Genomic DNA, 8,222 nt, shown 5'->3' with positions numbered 1-8,222 from the left:
AATCAGAATATATATATATATATATATATATATATATATATATATATATATATATATATATATATATATATATATATATATATATATATATATATATACATGTATATATACATATATATATATATAAATTAGTAAAAAACACTTATCTAACTTTAATCTTCGACTTGAAGTTTCACCATTGCTGGATCATCAGGAAGAGTTCCTGATGATCCAGCAATGGTGAAACTTCATGTCAAAGATAAAAGTTAGATAAGTGTTTTTTACTAATTTATTATTGCTCTGTTCTTTAAGAACATAGAGCACTCTATTTGTAAAATACACTAACATAATTTACATATATATATATATATATATATATATATATATATATATATATATATATATATATATATATATATATATATATATATATATATATATATATATATATATATATATATATAATTATAATTAAAAACGATAAAGAAAAAACTTTTATTATGGAACTTTAAGTTTCATGCCTAACTGCAATCATCAGCCATATATTACAAAATTAAAAATTAAACGTTAAAATTACAATTAGAGTTACGGTGGCGTGAGTTCTAATGACTCCATGGAAACAAAATTTTAAAAGTTTTGAAAGTATAACGTGACGTAAATGTGACGTAAACCAACCAGGATCAATCTTCGGTATCAAAAGAGGAAATAAGGAACTTTTTTTTGTGCCTGCACTTCGAGATTATTTCACTCCCTGTATTTAGTAGGTTTTCTCCTTTATACATCAAAATTTGGAACTTCTCATTCAAACAAAGGTTACAAACTCTTGATGATGGGTTGTATGGTTTCGATTTTTTAACAATCTTCCATCTGAGAAAAGGTGTAAAGTTTTTTTCTTTTAATTTCCATACTTCTTTTGATAGCTCTGTATCATTCTTGTACCTAACTGCATTAAAAGATTTTAAGTGGTTTGCATACCAAACTTTAAAAGGTGTTTCGTTAAGTCAAAAATACACTTTTTCTTTATATTCCGGATTATTTGAATAGATGGTGGCCTGATAAACAATGTTGTTGGAAAGGCAATTGTTGTTCATAGGACATTTGGTTTTGTCAATGCAGTTGCATTTGATTTCATTAGTTTTTGCCTCCTTATGTAAAATGCTTTTATTGTGAGAGTTGATAATGGATTTTATGTTTGGCATGCAGGAATAACTTATTTTGATTATGTTTCTATTAAATATTTTACGAAGTCTGTGGTTAACTAGAAAGTGGAGGTCGATGAGATTCAAAAAACATTTACCTATTTTTGTAACAACACTTGCACTGAAAGGAGGATTACACCAAATTATCTTGCGTTTATGGTTGCCGTTAGTTAATTTTATACTTGGATGGTATGCAAGTTCGCAATTGTAACTCAATTTTTGAAGGCTTTTTGATAAGGAAGAATACGATTTACATGACGATGCTGCTGATAATCCTAATTCAATAGTCTAAAGAATACTTTTTATTATATATATATATATATATATATATATATATATATATATATATATATATATATATATATATATATATATATATATATACAATTAATTATTGCTCTGTAGAATACACTAACATAATATATTAGTATTAGAACACTGTGTTTCATCAACAAAGATTCATCAGAAAATATATATATATATATATATATATATATATATATATATATATATATATATATATATATATATATATATATATATATATATATATACATATATATATATATATATTATGTTAGTGATTCTACAAACAGAGTGCTCAATGTTCTAAATGAACAGAGCAATAATAAATTAGTAAACTCACTTATCTAATTTTTGATTACTTCAACACTATGTTTCACCATCAGTAGGTTCATCAGGAAGAATCCTGATGAACCTACTGATGGTGAAACACAGTGTTGAAGTAATCAAAAATTAGATAAGTGTTTTTACTAATTTATATATATATATATATATATATATATATATATATATATATATATATATATATATATATATATATATATATATATATATATAAATAGATAGACAGATATATAGATATATATGTAAAAACTATTGAAGAATTATCTAACAACATTATTTTATTTAAATAATAATTAATAATATTTTTTTGTATAACAGTTTAATGAATGCTTTCGAGTCTATTCCGTAGGCGCACATTCCGAAACGCTCCTTCCGTAAGGAACTGTTTCGCAAGTATTCTTTCGAAATGATTTGTTTCGCAAGTTTCTTTTCGTAAAGAGCTATTACGGAATAAATATTATTTATTTTTTTCGTATAACGCATCACGGAAGGTGAGTTTGCGAAAGAACAACTTCCGCAATAGCAACTTGAAATACGGGAGATAAAAATGCGAAATTTTCGTAAGTTTTTGTTTACGGCGCACAGTGAGTCAAAATCCATAAAAAACGGCAAAAAACCCCCCATAAAAAAAGTATTGCTGGAAATTAATTTAATTATAATGTTACTAAATACCACTAAAAGCCAATAATTAACTTTTTTGTGAACAATTTTCAAGATTTCACCAATTTATACGCCTTTTTCCGAGACTTATTTATTTTATTTTATTTATCGGAAAACTCGTTCAAAAAAATCTAGCTTTTGTGTCACTCTTTTAAGATTGCATGGGTAAAAACAGTTCAAAATTTAATTTGAAGTCATATGTTTAAGATGTTTGGCAACTACTAACAACATTTTTGACAATAAATTTTGTTTTTAGTTTTTCATTACTGAGATCTCAAAAATGTGTCATAAATTGATTTTTTTAAATTAGTTTAATTATGAGTTTAGTTTAAAAACTAAACGATTCCACTAGATTCCATGGTAGTTTTAATATTTTCTTACTAATAGGTTTATATGAAAGCAGAAAAAATAAAAATCATTTGCCCAAACTTGCCCAAATAAAATAAGACCTTTCAAATACTTCGTTTTTTTTGTGTGTTTTTTTTCGTTTTTAATTAAAACTTGCCGCATAAAGTAGCGAATATTAGTTCATTGCTTTCATTCATTACACAAATTATACATTTAGTTCCTATTAGTAATAAAACTCATGCAGATGGTGCTAATTATCAAACCTCAAAAACCAATATATGCAACATTTGATGGCATAGTGCACGTTTTAAAATTAAAACTTGTATATAAAATAACTTAAAATAGTTCATTGCTTACATTCAACATGAAAAGAATACATTTAGTTACTATAATTCAAGAGTTAGGAATTAATCATGATAACTTACTCGAGGCTCTTCTACGTGAGTTTTGTAGACTGGAGGGTCTATACTATGAAAGTATTGAAAAACCTGAAATGATAAATCTAAAGAAAACTCTAATAATATTTAAATGTAAATTCCGATCAAAGTTGCGAAAGTATGCAAGAACCTTCTCTAGACTTTTAGAACACGAGCGAACTTGGTTGAACAAAGATATTACTGTTAACAAAAAAAATGTTGCATCAGGTTCATGTAGAAAGTGCAAGAACTGGGAAGATTAAGGTGATAGAAGCAGAAGATCTAAGGTATTAATAAATAAATTAAATTCAACCCAGTTAAAAAAATAGTTTACAAGCTTAAATATTAAATATTATCTTGTTTAAGGTTGCCAAATTGACTGAACATCCTGCTGAAGCATTGGTATTAGCTTCAATAAAAAAAGCCACTAGAGATCCTAGCAAAAAAGACTTCGTTGATCTTGTGAAAAGTGCTACAAACTCTGAAAAAGATAAAATCAAAAAGATAAATTTTCCGATAAAAATGAAAACCGAAGATGCCTTGAGCTTAAAAATTCAGTGTGACCTTTCTGATGAACAGTATCAAATTATTAGAAATTCATCGATAATACATAATGCAGATATTTATCCTTCACTTCATGAAATTAAGAATGAGAGACACAAATGTTATCCTGAGGGTTTAATTGTGACAGAAACATCTGCTTCAACTTCTCTACAGGGTATGTTTAATCATACTCTGACAAGGATATTAACTCTTACGGAATGCCAAGACTCTATGAGAATGTTTGCTGAAATTGGGGGGAGGTTTAAAGGTCTACTTCATTTTAAAGGTGGTTTTGATGGTGCCTCCAGTCAAAGTGTCTATAAACAAAAATACACTGATACAAATATTGGTGAAGCCCAAGTTAATGAACAAAGTCTTTTCCAGACAGCTGTTGTTCCACTTAAATTAACCATCATGAACAAAAATGTATGGCTAAATAAAAAGCCCTCTAGTACACATTACTGTAGACCCCTCCATCTCCAATATCAAAAAGAAACGGAAGAATTGATAAGAAATGAATATGAACTTTTAAGAGCAGATAAATAGATTAGTCAAGTTTGAAGTAGAGGAAGGCAAACCGGATACGACTATCACATTTAAGTTCAAACTAGATTTAACCATGTTTGATGGTAAAGTGGTTAATGCCCTCACTAACACTCTGTCCTGGCAATCATGTAATGTTTGCGGAGCTAAGCCCAGTGAACTTAATAACCCAGCATTGATCAGATCTAAACCAATCAATGATAAAGCTTTATCTTTGGGTCTTTCTACTCTGCATTGCTGGCTCAGATGTTTTGAATATATTTTACATTTAGGATATAAATTAGACATTAAAAAATACTTTGCCAAATCCCCTGCTGAAAAAACATTAGTAAAAAGTAAAAAAACGAACATTCAACTGAGGTTTAGAGACGAGCTAAGTCTTATAGTTGATATGCCCAAACAGAGTTTTGGCAACACTAACGATGGAAACACTGCCAGAAGAGCATTTGAAAATGCTGAAACTTTCGCTGATATAACGGGAGTGGCAGTAGATGTAATTATTAGATTGAGGACAATCCTAATAGCAGTATGCTCCTGTTATGAGTTGAACTATGAAAGTTTTGCCCAGTATTGCTATGAAACTACAGTTCTTATACTCAAAAACTATTGCTGGTATGTGATTCCCCCAACTGTTAATAAACTCTTGGAACATGGTGTGCAGATATCTGAGGCATTAGAACTGCCAATTGGTTACTTCTCTGAAGAGTCACAAGAGGCTCTAAATAAAGAAATTCGCAAAACTAGATTAAACCATACAGCCAAGATATCTAGAAAGAATGTTATGAAAAATCAGTACCAATACTTGTTGATTAGAAGTGATCCTGTAATATCAAACACTTGTTTTAAAAAATACAAGGTTGAAAATGAAAAAACACTTACCCCTGAAGTTTTATCTTTGTTAATGCTGTAATAATGAAATAAAGCCTTTTTATTAGTATTAGGTTTTCTTTTTTTGTTTTCTTGAAAGAAAAATTAGATAAGATAAATATTTATTTTGTTTTTAATATATTTTAATATTATATAATATTAAAATATTTTTCGAGCCAGTTTTTCTTTTTAATTAATAAATGTTTTGGTTTGAGGAATTTAATTTTTTTAAATTAAGTCAGTCATTGTGCGCGTAAAAGTCTCTAACGCGTATACGCGTAAGTAGTACGAGCCTTAGGCACAAGAAATATTTAAATCAAAAAATATGTGGTATTCTTTTATATGGTATTTTGGATCAAGGAATTCGATTTTTTTATTTAGATTATATTTTACGCACGTAAAAGACAGTTACACGCGTATGCGCAGCCTTACGCGTCATAGGTACGCGTAAAAATTATTTTTAATGGAAAATTTAAAGTTTTTGACCCAAAATACGATAATATTGATGTATCACATAATTATATATGATAGTTATGTAATTTTTGCCGTTTTATCACCTTTCTGACTCACTGTGCGGCGAACAACCCTAGTTAAAAACATATTTAATTAAAAAGTTCATTTGTTTAGCTTTCAATTGATATTCTTTTAAAGAGATTACTATTGGAATTTTAATTAGGGTAAACTGACCTATATCTGGCCGCATCCTAATTCTGGCCAATTTTCAGAAGCCCTGAATGCTTTAATGTAATAGTCTTTTGGTTTGTCATGAAGTAAAATAAGATATTTTCACCTTGTAACTATTAAATGTGCAGTTAAAAAAATATTTAGCTGATGCTTTGAAAACATATTGGAAATATTTGATTAATTTTTTGCCTCCGTAAACTCGATGTATGATATTTTCAAAGTTTTGATAATTACATTCAAACATTGTTGCGCTTGTAAATCGCTTAAATTGAAGGCGCTAATTTACATCTCTATCCCACCTATTTTTATTTTTGACCATAATTAAGAATTTTATCCTGATTAAGAATCGTACAAAAATATAGACCTGAAAACCGAAGGAAAGTTCTCTAATCTTATGTTGAAGTGTCAAAAAAATATACCAAAAACGCTAATATTCGCCATCCTTTTTTTGTAACACTTTAAAATTTCACTACTTAATTACGCCGCCTGGTTTCTATAGTTTGAAAGTAATTAAAATACTCATGAAAATTCCGAAAGTATTCATGAAAATTCCAATGCAAAAAATTTGCAAAAAACAAAATGTTAATATAAAAGATCTCGATTCTAAAACAGAAATACAGAAACATATCTTATCTCTCGATAAGATATGTTTCTGTATTCCTGTTTTAGAATTTAAATAGCGAATGCTAGACAACCGACTCTTATTGAGTTTGATAGCCTTAATTTACCGGAAATCGGTCGCAGGTTTAAAAACAATAATAACGAGTGCATCTGGTGGTGGAGGCAGTTTGGTTTACTTGCTATCAATATGATCTGTCCTCGATACAACATCCAGTGCAACGAACAAAATAGTCATAATGTCAATGGAAAAATTTGGAGATGCATGCAAGAGCAATGCAAAAAGAAAATAAGTATTCGTGTTGGAAGTTTTTTTTGAAAGATCTCAACTGAAACTTTGGCAAATAATAGGTTTTACCTAAATTTGGACTCGTAGCGCCGGAAAAAGTCGTGGCCTTTCAGTAGAAGACATTCAAAAGGACTTAGAAATTGGTAGCAATAAAACTGTAGTTGATTGGAATCAATTTTGTAGAGACATTGCCGTTACTTATTACCTTAACAACCGTGTGCAATTAGCAGGACCAGGTTCAATAGTGGAAATAGATGAATCACTTTTTTCAAGAAGGAAACATAACCGAGGTAAAACTGTAGAAGATCAAGGGATTTTTGGTGCGTACGATATAGCGACTAAAGAAGGGTTACTCATTCCTGTAGCGCACCGCGGTGCAGCAATCTTATTACCCATCATTATACAATGGATTCGTCTTGGAACTGAAATATGGAGCGATATGTGGGCAGCGAACCGCTACCATAAAGTATGGTTTGAAAACCGCTACCATAAAGTATGGTTTGAAAACCTTGCGCTGCTAAACGAGGTTTAGCAGCGCAAGGTTTTCAAAATGGTAAAGTAAACCATACTTTATGTTTTTTTGAACAACAAATGTTACAACAAACAGGGTTGAGGCAATGTGGCAAAGAAGCAAAGCCAAATTTAAAGTTATGTTTGGGCCCACAAATCAAAAAATGATTCCCGATTATTTGTCAGAATTTGTGGGCGCAATGTTTTAAAGAACACTCTTATTTTCACTTTTGGAACCAAGTTGTATATGAATATTCCGTTTGATTATTATTTTTGTATATAGTAACATTTGTCTATCTAAAATCATTAATATATTTAAAAAAATATGTATATAATCTGAAAATAAAATAAAAAACTGATTGAATTTCGAAGTTTTTTCAAGAAAAATATACTAAAATAAAAATAAAATACACAACAAATCTCTCTATAAATGTTTCGGCGAAATAAAAACCGGGCGATAAAGTTTTTTTTAACGATTTCATGTTTACAGCCTTAATTATTAACTTGGTCTTATTTCAAAAAAGATGGCGAATATTAGCGTTTTTCGTAGGGTTGTTCGCCGTAAACAAAAACTTACGAAAATTTCGCATTTTTATCTTCCGTATTTCAAGTTGTTATTGCGGAAGTTGTTCTTTCGCAAATTCACCTTCCGTAATGCGTTATACGAAAAAAAAAAAAAAATAATTATTCCGTAATAGCTCTTTACGAAAAGAAACTTGCGAAACAAATCATTTCGAAAGAATATTTGCGAAACAGTTCCTTACGGAAAGAGCGTTTCGGAATGTGCGCTTACGGAATAAACTTGAAAGTATTCATTAAACTGTTATACAAAAAAATATTATTATTTATTATTTAAATAAAATAATGTTGTTAAATGATTCTTCAATAGTTTTTACATATATATCTATCTCTCTCTCT

The sequence above is a fragment of the Hydra vulgaris genome, chromosome 12 (assembly GCF_038396675.1).
Source record: "Hydra vulgaris chromosome 12, alternate assembly HydraT2T_AEP".
Classification (NCBI taxonomy): domain Eukaryota; kingdom Metazoa; phylum Cnidaria; class Hydrozoa; order Anthoathecata; family Hydridae; genus Hydra; species Hydra vulgaris.
This window is presented reverse-complemented; position numbering follows the sequence as displayed.